This window comes from Branchiostoma lanceolatum, chromosome 10, assembly GCF_035083965.1.
Source record: "Branchiostoma lanceolatum isolate klBraLanc5 chromosome 10, klBraLanc5.hap2, whole genome shotgun sequence".
Lineage (NCBI taxonomy): Eukaryota > Metazoa > Chordata > Leptocardii > Amphioxiformes > Branchiostomatidae > Branchiostoma > Branchiostoma lanceolatum.
This window is the reverse complement of record NC_089731.1, coordinates 17,789,354-17,798,850: the sequence shown is the minus strand read 5'-3', so window position 1 is coordinate 17,798,850 and position 9,497 is coordinate 17,789,354. Positions and strand designations below refer to the sequence as shown.

The window sequence follows — 9,497 nt, the reverse complement described above, 5'->3', positions numbered from 1 at the left end:
TCCTACGGTAGCATGAAAACACACCATAGAAGGTGTCTACATGAATGTCATTCGTAAAATACTTCAAATTTTCATGATTTTGTACGACGTTTCTGAGTTGCGGGCGGATATTTGTAAACAACAGGCCGCCATATTGGAATTTCCACGGAAAAAATCTACTAATACATTCATAACGCTATGCAAAAAAAAAAAACAGTCAATCATTATTGAATGTCTATTCAGTGGGAGATTGATGCGCAAAGTATGGAAGATCTACGTTAACTTCCAATGATCCACAAGCTGAGAGATAAGTTTTGAATTGTTTGCAATCTCTTCCATACATAGTACCTCAACTCTCCCCCCAGTCAGTCTCCTGTTGGGAAAATCATCGGCAAAAATATAGTTCTGCCCTCTTTCTCTGCTGATTTTTTTGTGGGGACGTACACCATCTCCGTGGTAATCCATCCAGGTGATAAAGGCGGTCTGCTCTCGATCTTACCCACATAATCCTTCTTATTGTAAGCAGTGGCAACCAACTGGTTGACCTCAATGCGCTTGGGTGGGTAAACGGTCTCTTTTGCTCTTTTCTGGGCGCCGGGGCTGGAGCTGACCACCGCTTCCCTCTGTCCAGACTGCCGGGTGGGTTGTGGCCAGGAACTGATTTCGGGGCGGGCACTAGACGGACGGCTGGCGGACGGCTTTCCCTAGCTGGGCAAGGCGGGCAAGGTTGTCTTCTTAGCCAGGGCGGACGACTTGCCGTCCGTGCGTACCTGGCGGGCCTCAGACGTACTCACGGGGTCATCACCATCGGACTGCAGCTGGTGGGCGTCTTTGGTGTCGGGGCGGGAACTGGACGGACGGCTGGCGGACGGCTTTCCCTGGCTGGGCAGGGCGTCCGAGGTGGTCTTTTTGGCCAGGGCGGACGACTTGCCGCCCGTGCGTACCTGGCGGGCCTCAGACGTACTCACGGGGTCATCACCATCGGATTGCAGCTGGTGGGCGTGTAAGGAGCTGCTTCTTTCACCATGGAGAGAAATACAGAATGTCATATCGTTCGTTAAAATGCATACATTCGTTAAAGGTGAAAAATGTGGTGGATTTCATGTCTATTCTGGTTGGCAAATATTCGAAATTTTGCTACTTTAACTACATATCCCCTGAATCAAACCCATCCACGTCAATATCACCCCGGGGGCGATGCACTTTCCTTTTTCCCGTGACACAGTTGCCAATTACCCATATGGGATGTAGAACCTTTGTTCTTAGAACTGATGGTAGATCTGTTACGCGGCAGAAGCACAGGTACAGGGGGACGACTGTCAGGTGAGGGGAAATTTAACAATGATGATCACCGATTGTACTCACCTCGCCAGTTCGCCCTCCGCTGCCAATGCCCGTTTTTTCCAATCGCCCGATTCCCTTTCCGCCTCTTCCGCCCGGTCCTTCCTCCTCGCAACTTCACTCTGCAGGTTTTTAAGGCTTCCAATCCGTGGGACGTACATTTGGAAATATCGCAGGCTGTTGTCATATACATTGTGACATTGAAAGTCGCTTTAACACGATGCTCAGTTAAATGCTGTTTGTCCATCTAGGGGATGACTTACATTTCCCACGCAACAACCACGTAGTACAGAATTAAAAAAAAAAAAATCATGCAAGGACGATAACAATTTCCTCCCAACAAGCACCATATGTGGAAATGTAATTTCTCTATCTCGTTCCCAATGGACTCAAGTGGCTAACGAGCATCGGTTTATGTCGTGGATATCTCTGTGCAGATGGTATTATGTGTTCTACTGGTGCTCTAGATCACGTGTACATACCTCAGCCAAGCCTACTTTGTAGTCCATTACTGGCATCCCCTCCAGGAGCAATTGGAGCCAGTATTCTTGTTCAGCGCAGGGCTTGCCTTGAAGTACGTCAAACAGACCCTGCTTGACCTCCCTCTTCTTTCCGCTCCCGGCAATTTCTCCCATCTTGTATTTCCGGGCCACCAGGCGGAAAACTGCCGGTGTCGAGGCAGCCACCTCTATGTGGGTCTGGTATAACTGCCTCGATACCTTTTTCTTTTTCGGACGCTGTAAGATAGTCAAAGTAGAGGTCAATGATACATCAGTCAGTGTTTGAAATCATCAAGTTCATTTTTACATACTTTTACCCCTTAGATTTCCAGATAGTCCCCATTTGAATATCATAGCATCTATGTACATACATGATACATTTTGTGTTTCAGATATGTAGTACATGTTGACATTTTATGATCGCTGATGTGAAAATAAGCTAAGAGATCATCTTATTGCAAATAGATTTTCTACATTCATTTAGTAGACAATTTTCTTGAATATGGCATACCTCGACCATTCTCTTCATGACGGCTCGGACAGCTGTCCGGTGCCAATCGGTGTCCTTGCCGGGAAACGTGTCCGCAGGCATCGATTCCATGGCCTCGTGGAACTCCAGGAACGCTGTATACGCGATTTCACGAGCCCAAACACAAGTTCAATGGGATTAAAATCGTAGCTGTAGGGCGGGAGTTTAACCAGTGTTTTCCCTAGCGGTCCCAATATAGCCTGTAATAATAAGTCCGCCTCGTTGTGTATGCTGGCACTGTCCCTTTTCATAAATGGTGCCTTGTAAAGTCGGAAGCAATTATTGCAGACTTCTCTGTTGAACACGCCTGTTCCACTGCACCCATTTAGTCATTCGATCGTAGAACGCCCGTTCCGCTAGAACGCCATGCGACCCCTTGCGGTTGGAAATACTACTGCACCAAGCAGCTATTTCGCAATCATCGCACCCTACCTTTGACCCCGCCCTTGCGTGGCAAGGCGAAGTGCTGGTGTGCTCAAGTTTCATAGGCATAATGGCGGCGGTTGTAGAAAACGTTCGCTGTCGAAAATTGTGGAAAAAACGGCTACGTTTTCATCAGAATCGCGTCATTTTTAGTTGGAGAGTCGACTACCGTGTTCTTGCAGAACTGGCCGATTCAGGTAAGAATATCTGGCTCGTTTGAGGGCTTTTGAGAGTTTATTGTTGATCTAGATGGAATATAACATGTAGCCCATGTGTTTTTTACTGTGTCAGTAGTGGTGATTGTTTGTGCAAGGATTTTTTCTTCGCTCAGTAGTAATTTTACGAGATAGTGTTTCTATCACAGCGATGACGTCATCACTTGGAAACAGATTCCTGTTGTCTTTATTTTGTGTCGCTCATTTTGGTAACAAAAACTATGCATATTGTAAGAGAAAATACTTAATGACAGCTTGTTTCTTACACAAAGATTAGTTATGTTGATTATTATCAAAACAGTCATCAAAATATCATTTTCAGCTGTAACTGATGTGAGTTAGTGTAAGTGTGGTTGGAGGGGATTGGATTTATAAGACACTTTTTATGCATATTCACTTTTACATTTCTGAATACATTTGAAACTGTACATGCAAATTTATGATACAACTAAATTTCATACAGCTACTCTTATCTTTTAACATTAAGTTTCAATAGTGATAGTGTGGTTAAGAAATATTTGCAAACATTGTAAGAGTCAAAGGTGGAAATGTTGTCAACTATGGTGAGAAGTACTGTTGACAAGGATTATCCTTCAGAATTCCAAACTGTCAACAATATGTCATCAGACAGAATGATGTACCATGCTAGTCCTACCATTCAGTCATATCCTCCATGTGTTCTCCATGTTCAAGGCCGGATGATTGCTGGGACAAGAAGTACCAGGAATGAGAAGAAGGTGACATGACAGGGAAGGCCTTCTTATTCTTCCTTAATCAAGGTATCCTCAAAGTATGTGTATAAGTTATGAATTCTTTTCTAACAACATAGTAGAGATAAATATATTCCTATTTGAGATGTTTTGGTAAGTTGCTGCATGTATAATTGTCAGTGTGAATGATGGAATTCACAAGGAAGGCCCACTTGTATAGTAAAACATTAATACACTTTGATGACCACAGTGTATATTCCTCAGTAAAGATGTTTTGCCCTCACTGTGATTGTGTAAATGTTTTATAAACTTCCTGACTTTGAATATAAATTTTATACTATGTAATCTGCAAGAATTTAACAAAGTTTATACCTTTATGGCCTGCATGCAGCATTTGCTCTTCCCATTTGTAAAATTTTGCTTTATTTTCATAATATGATTTATACTCTTACTATACAAGGTCATGACAAAGGAAAGTGTCCAGCCACAAAACGCTGAAACAGAGGTTCACTGAACTGAAAAAGGAATAAATAGTGATCAAGGTGAGCATATTCTTATCTCAAAGCTACCAATATGTCATTTAATCATGGTGTATGTTGGGCAAGAGTTCATAACCTTCAATTAAACAAATATACAAATGCAATTTGCCTCCAAGTCGATCCTTGTAATGCTGCCATTTCAGTACAGAGGGCTTTGTTGGCTTCTGTCAAGTTCTCACAGTCATCCTAATTCAAAAACAGCTTTGAATGTGCAGGGCAATGTGGTAGTGGTGTTGGTATTTACTGGGCATCACTGATTCAGAACTTGATGGCCCAAACTGTATTTGCTGGAATCTTCCCTTGGTGCCATGTAAAATAAAGGAGTTTTGCATGATGTAGATTTCATGCTAGCTCTCATGCTACCTTGAGCAACATGGTTAGTTTTTCTAAGAGTTGAATTTATTTTACTCTCCTTTCTGACTATCATGGTAAAATGTTATTGTGATATTTTATAGCATAATTATTCTAGTTCTGGCTTGTTACTCAGCAACCCTCCCTAATCTGGAACAACCCATGCATGGTGACACATGCCATGCAAATTTCTGTGCATATCCTTTTTCATTTGCAGTACTGTAGTTAGTGCCTTATGTTGATGTAGACTCTGATATATTGCATGAGGTTATCATAGACACTATGTTGCTGATTTTGTCCTTGCCTTTGACTATTCCTTATAATAATTGTCTGTAGCCTGAAACAATGTGTTGACTAGTCAATAAGCTATGTTATATTTGCAGATGCTTTTATTCAGTTATTTAGCATTGTGTATAACTTTCTCCATTTCCTTGCTTGGCTACAGGTTATACTGATGTCTGTGATGACTGCGAAGATATGTTCTATCAGAATGCTACTCCCTCAGTGTTCATGCCAGGTCCTGTGTGGTGTGATGGATTGGACTTCTCTCTCTAGATGAACTTGTCCATCATCACCACTGCATGCACGCCACAGTGCTGCAGTTCAGTTATCCTTAGTACATGGACTTGTCTCTGTGCCTGCAGCTGGTTTACATGCATCTTTATAGCAGATTATTGGTGGCTATTCCAACGAGTAATTCCTCCTAGAATCATGGAAAGTCTGATATCAGATTAAAAAGACATTTGCTTCTGTGTTGTAACTTCCTATAACTTAATCAATCTTGCTACTTTGTATCAATTAGTTCACCGGATTTGATCCATGTAGAGACTTGTTTTGAATAAAGGATGCAATGTGTAATTTGTTGCTTGTGATTTGACTTCATATAAAGTTGTATTGGCCCAAAAACAGACAGCCTAGCATTTGAATTCTAAAAGTGGCAGATAATTTCGGAGGTAAAAATTAAACATTGCTCAAGAAACACTAACTTATAAATTACAATATCAGTATCACTTACTTGGCTTCCTAGCCTGCATTTGATGATGTTAGATTGGAAGACTTGACTGAGTTTTGAGTTCGATCAAAGGGGTAAGTATTTCGTATTGCCGTGGCCTTGAATTGCCAGGCTGATGATTTATTTCTCTGTTGCTGTTACTGCATTTTGCAGATTGTCTAAATAAATGTCAGTACAATGCTAGTAATTTTATTGTAGCCTGAGTCATGGTAATGAGAGGGGGGCACTATGTTAACGTAACATTTCTGTGGGAAGCGGGAGGAGAAACTTCTGCTCAACTATTGCAAAACTATTGTTTTACTCCTAGCAAGTTAGAGGCTAATGTATTGAAGCTACAAAATGTGAGGAAAAAGTAATAACGTCACTAGTAGATCGCCGAGGAGATCACTTCCGGGTTCGATACCCTCGCTCGTTACGTATGTTCTGGGCTACGGCATGACCCTGGAAACACGAACCGATCACGGGTGAACAAAATCCTTGCATTTTAGGAACTCTACTGAAATATGTAAAGGAGGACTTCAGCTACAGAAAACACTGAAAATTATCCGGCAAGAAACTCTCAAAGGATAGCTGTACTCAAAACTCCCGCCCGCACCGATTTTCTAACCTAACGAACAAGAGCAGAACTGCAAGTAAGCGATCTCGGTATAAAATGGGCTTTTATCAAAGATTCACGCCATAACAAACCATGTGTTGTCAAAAATTAAAGATATATAATCTTGGTTAATGACTGAGAGCAGTTTATTTTGCTGTGCCATGATTTATTGTGTTGATTTGACGCGAAAACTGGTGGCATCTACATGGTTGTCCGCCGCCGCCATGATGCCTCTTCACGCCCTGTCTCAAGGGCCGCGCGGGTCGAACGCGCGGTCCGAACATTCCGTTCGAAACTAAGTGATCGAATTTAAGGCTTGTGGAACAGGCGTGTGAAGTTTCCGTGGATTGGGAGAACGTTGACCAGTCCGTTCCAACCCACGGTTGCCAGGGCCGACCATATTTGCCCGGGGTTGTGGAACGCCACCTGCGGCAAAACGTGCCCCTCAGGTGCTCGCGCCTGGTTCCTTCGATCCGTCTGGAAGTTGAACCCAGTCTCGTCAGCAAAGTAGACATCCTCTAGGTTCACGAGACTACGCCATTCCACGAACACCCGCCGTCTCTCAGTGTTAACCACAGTGTCAGGGATCTCCCCAGAAAAATGTTACAGCATGGAGGGATGGTGCGAAGGAGGTTAAATCCTTGATTATATACAGTATTTAGACTTCAACAATTTCTTCCTGTTCATATTTGTGAAGTATTGTGAAGGTCAGAGTGAAAAGTCTGATAAGTATTGGTCTGTATGCCTGAAATCTTGCAATGACTAGGGGTAATGCTGGTTTGGCTTAATCAGGTCCAATTCCAGTTTTATAATTTCCCTGTAAAAATAAATACAGGAAATGAAATGAATTCAGGCCCTCATGATCATGTTCAGGTACAGTTTTTCTTGGTGACTTGAACATCCCTTTCCTTTTCAATCAATTCTGTTGATCGTAATAGTGTTTTTCTTTCACTTGGTACTTGATTTCTTTTTTTGTCAACAAGGCACTTTTCCAACGAGACTTGATATCTTGTAGTTTTCTCATGGTCATTTCTTTTAACAAAAAAACTGTGGTTTGCTTCTTGTACCATGTGCTTTTCATCACTAACTTGTCCTGACTTTGGGCCTTTGTCCATTCCTGAAACAACATTAAATGTGTCCTTTAAAGCTACTTTTAGTTTAGGTGTGTTTTCCTGCTTGTGATGGGCAGAGGATGCTACATTTGTTCTTTTAGCTGGAGAGTGGTCATATTTAGGTAAGTTTTCCTGCTTGTGGTGGGCAGAGGACCCTACATTTCTTCTTTTAAATGGAGTGTGGTCATATTCTTCTAGATTTTCCAACGACGAGAGTGGAGGTCTTGTCTCCTCGTTGAGACTGACACCATCCATCTCACCTTGGCAAGTTGAATACTATTTTTCAAACAACCATCCACTTTCAACAATAAGCTATATCTAGTATCTAGCCAACACACAGCACGAGACCGGCAAAACGGAATGACTTCAAAACACCAAAACTATCAAGAACAACATCTGCGACAAAGTCCTTCCTGTACCGGTGCCCAATGCAATGTGTATGTTATGAGACACCAGGAGGAATAGTGAAGTACACTTATGTACGTACTTCACTTGTGAGGCCAGCCTTCAGCCCTTGTACCATGACTGCTAATGACTGCCTGTTGTTCGTTTTAGCCTTGGTGGCCGTCCTTATGATACTGGACAGACTGGAGACCGGCTTGTAGACGCGGCATACATCCTCCAGAAGTCTGCCCATGCTGTACACGTCGGTGGCGGTCGTCACCACTTCGCCCTTTCGGACCTCCGGGGCGATGTGGTTACTAGCCCCCCTCACCACAATTGAAGCCGATGGGGTTCTCTATCCAGGAGGCGTAGCCAAAATCGATCAGCTTGGCTGTGAGCCGCTGGTCCGATCCCCTCCTCAGAAGGACGTTATCAGTCTAAAACGGCAAAAGTAGACACTAATAAGTTACTGCAACCAAATTGTCAACTTCAACGCAGTAAGCAGGGCAATGTTAATTCCTTTTTTCAACTGATAGTATGATCAAACTAATAAAGTTAATGGGGCCTAGAAATACAATATATACACATATTGTGTGTTGGCATTCAAATAACCAATTTTAAAAGCACATGATTCTACTTCTACCAACACAGATGAACTTTCAAGTGACAATTTGCAATTCATTGTGTACATCTCTGTCAAAGCTACCCGCATACTAAATATTATGGAAATACGTCGTTCAGTTATTCTGCTAAAAAGATTTTCACAATAACGCCGCTGCAGTTCCAGCGCAAGCTGCTAGCTAGGGGGCCTACACGAACACCACTTCTTGATTACATCACAGGCTATCTGCAACCCAAAAATCAAGGCCATAGCACGCCCAGGTCAAAAGATACAATAACGGAAGTTCTGCTGCAGTCCCAAGGTCACATACCAGGGGACCCGAAATTTACCTTGGATTTCGGCTTCACAACACCCGTCCACATGCGAATATTATCATTAGTCGTAATTCGATAAACATATTTATGAGTGGATTATTGTATGTGCTATACACTGGAGGGAAAAGACCAACACAAGCCTGGCCAACCAAGGACATGTTAATTGTATCTTTACTTCTACTTATACCTATCGATTGCTAACACATTTTCGATTGATACAAATGTCCCTTAGTCGTTGTAGCTAGATTGACATTTGTGTAAAGGAGAACTTGCATGGATCGGCCAGGCACAGCCACTCTATGCTCTATTCCAAAGCTTCCAGACACAATCTGACAGATTCAAGCATGATCTTTACCATTCAGTTTTAATTGAGAGAGTCATACGTAGAATGAAAGAGGCCAATTACTCTTAACGTAACGATAACGTTCCACCTTGAAATTGAATTTTAAATGACTGATTACGTTCGGGAGGAATTTCATCGAAGTTCCGAAAGATAACCTACCTTTTTAAGGCCTGTTTGATCATGAAAAACACACAAATGAGATTATGATCCTTTGCAAACATTTTGATTTAAAACTATTTCATCAGAAGTATTGGACGCATTGAATATTGGAATATGAAAGCCCATGCACTTACAATCTGCAAAGGTCTTCAAGAAGACCCGGCCGAAGCCCCCACTCCCCAGGATGTTCTCTCCGCCGACTGGGTCGCAGAGCTGGTCGGGGTCGAGCTTGGGCAGTTTGGGCCGCGGATATACATTCAACTCTTTGTGCATCTCCCGCACCTCCTCCTTGGCGGCCTGGAGCTGCTTCTCCAGTTCCATGCGGTCCACGGCGGCCTGAGCGTTGACTCCCGCCGCGGTTTGCTCTGC

General features: G+C 42.8%; 1 long non-coding RNA gene across 1 annotated transcript; it reads left to right on the top strand.

Moving 5' to 3' along the window:
• The first annotated feature begins 2,662 nt into the window (after positions 1–2,662).
• LOC136443676 (uncharacterized) lies at positions 2,663–5,085 on the top strand. Its single transcript, XR_010757188.1, has 4 exons — positions 2,663–2,969; positions 3,681–3,777; positions 4,158–4,239; positions 5,033–5,085. It is a non-coding gene; the product is annotated as an uncharacterized lncRNA (long non-coding RNA).
• The last annotated feature ends 4,412 nt before the right edge of the window (positions 5,086–9,497 follow it).